Below are 2,631 nucleotides of genomic sequence, written 5' to 3'. Positions count from 1 at the left end.
GTATCCGTTTTTGGCGAATACTTTGTATAGGTGTTCCTCTTCTTCTTTTTGTAGTTCTGGTGTACTGCAGTGTGTTGTGTTGAGACAACAACTCACCAGAACGAAGGACCTGATACCCAACATGAGCAAAACTAATTTAGTGTACAAAATACCATGCAAGGACTGCACTAAACACTATATAGGACAAACAGGAAGTCAGCTAACAATCCGCTTACATGAACATCAACTAGACACGAAATGACACGACCAGCTATCCTTAGTAGCCACACACGCAGACAACAAGCAACATGAATTCGACTGGGACAACACTACTATCATAGGGCAAGCCAGACAGAGAACAGCCAGGGAATTCCTAGAGGCATGGCATTCATCCACAAACTCCATCAACAAACACATCGACCTGGACCCAATATACCAACCACTACAGCGGACAGCTGAAACTGACAACCGGAAGCGGCAGGGACAGACCACTATAAACACCGGAGGAAACATCAAAGAAGCGCTTCGCAGGAGCGCTTCCCAAGATGATGTTGCCTAGCCAGGGGACGAAACGTTTGCAACAAAAACTTCCAGCTCGGCGAACAGAACCACAACAATGGGTACCCTTAGTTAGATACGAAAGACCACTACTTCAAATAAGAATGCCTAAGTTTATCCCAGTGTCCTGGCCATGTTTAGCCTTCAGTCAAAATCAATAAAATATGTTGCTGTGCATTTTGAGATGAAAATAATACTGAAGCTAACAGCACTCATTATTGTTATGTGACAAATTGGAAAGCAACTGCACATGTTGTTAAATCTGGAAGAACAGAAGATGATGTCAGATTTACTATGCTGCTACACAGGCTTTGTTATATCAGTTTTGCATCAATTCAGTCAGCATCGAAACAAACCAAAAGTATTAAGTTGTGGTAACTAGTCACTAAACAAACCTCATAATGCTAGGGCAGTGTTGCTTGTCCTGCTCACATCTGCCACTGATCATTTACGGAGTGCACAGCACTGAAAGAGATCTCTAAACACTGGAAGTTATCCTGATTACTGTGATTCAACAAGGCAGCTCATACTCATCTTTTCAAGAGCAAATAGGGGTGAAGAATAAATGCTGGCCTGGCCAGTGATGTCCATGGAGAAAGTGAGGACTGCAGATGCTGGAGATCAGAGTCAAGAGTGTGGTGCTGGAAAAGCACAGCAGGTCAGACAGCATCCAAGGAGAGGGAGAATTGACGTTTCAGGCATAAGTCCTTCAGCATGAACGAATAGAAAAATCTTTGCATGTCTTCACTGCTGACCACAGACCAGGGTTAATATGTAGTCATCATCGCACTAGCCTGAATCAACCAGAAACAGTAATCATTAGCCGATTGATTCTCCTACTTTTCTCCATTACCATTGGGGCTCCATGCAAGAACCTCTAGCAATGCCCCTACCAAAACTCCCACACACCAGAGCTTGTTATCGCACGGCCTGCTATTACACACAACCCACTGTTAGCCACTAATTGTCCCCATTAGTAGCCATTAACTGTCCTTCTCTCTCTTTGGGCTCTATTTCCATTTATTGTTTACTCATCTCCCCTTCCCCGCCATTCTATCTCCTGCATTAAAAAAACAATTTTTTCCTAGCGACCGTCAGTTCTGAGGAAGGTTCCCAGACCCAAAAGGTTAATTCTGATTTCTCTCCACAGCTGCTGCCAGACCTGCTGAGCTTTTCCAGCAATTTCTGTTTTTGTTGGAGCATATCTGATATTGGAGTCCTTTCTTGTGATCAAATTATGCTTCCCTTTTACAGCAGTAGCTACCATAATATGGTCTGTCTTCATTCACAGACACACAAGAAATCTTTTGATGTTTAAATAGCTTTTCAGTCTGTTTGTCAATGAGTGAGTTGAGGTAAGCCGGCAGAGTGGCAGGATGGATTGGATGCCAGATGGGAGGAATGGTAGGATGGCAGGGTGGTGAGATTGGGTCAGGGGCCAGGGCTTTGGAGTGAAGGATTCAGTGACATTCAAATGGGTTTTGAAAGTGCATGGGGTGAGAGGGTCAGGGGAATTGGAGGAATCAGTGGAGGGGGGGTTGGGGTTGGAGTTAAATGTTTAAGTAACCTGCCTTGGATATGTTTCCTGAGTAATATTCAGGGAATTGAGTCAAATATCTTCCCAAGTCTAAATTGAAATCCAAGACATTCACACAGGCATTGGGAAAATTGTCCAATTAAAAAGCTGAAACTTCCTGGGTAATAATATGCAGTCAGTACTTGGGAGAGGGGTCCCAATGGGTATCTTTTGGTGTATGTCTGGTCCCCAAAGATTGGAAGGTTGGGGACATGTTGATCATGGTACTGTACGGCTGTACAAACTGGCTGCTACATTCCAATATGGCAACGATTACTGCCCCTCAAAAGGATGTGATTGCTTGTAAAGTGTTTTGGTATGTCCTGAAGTTAAGGACTATAGCAACAGAAGTTTCTTCCCTGTGTTATAAACAGGTAGCTATAACAAAACTGAGCTTACCATTATTAATTTCATTTCTCATCTTACTGCAATCTTACTATTATCACGGATTCCTGCAGCCGCCCAGACTATTGCTCAGACCCATTAGGAGTTTGGATGCAGTGAGTAAATATGTACAG

The sequence above is a fragment of the Chiloscyllium plagiosum genome, chromosome 19, assembly GCF_004010195.1.
Source record: "Chiloscyllium plagiosum isolate BGI_BamShark_2017 chromosome 19, ASM401019v2, whole genome shotgun sequence".
Taxonomy (NCBI): domain Eukaryota; kingdom Metazoa; phylum Chordata; class Chondrichthyes; order Orectolobiformes; family Hemiscylliidae; genus Chiloscyllium; species Chiloscyllium plagiosum.
This window is presented reverse-complemented; position numbering follows the sequence as displayed.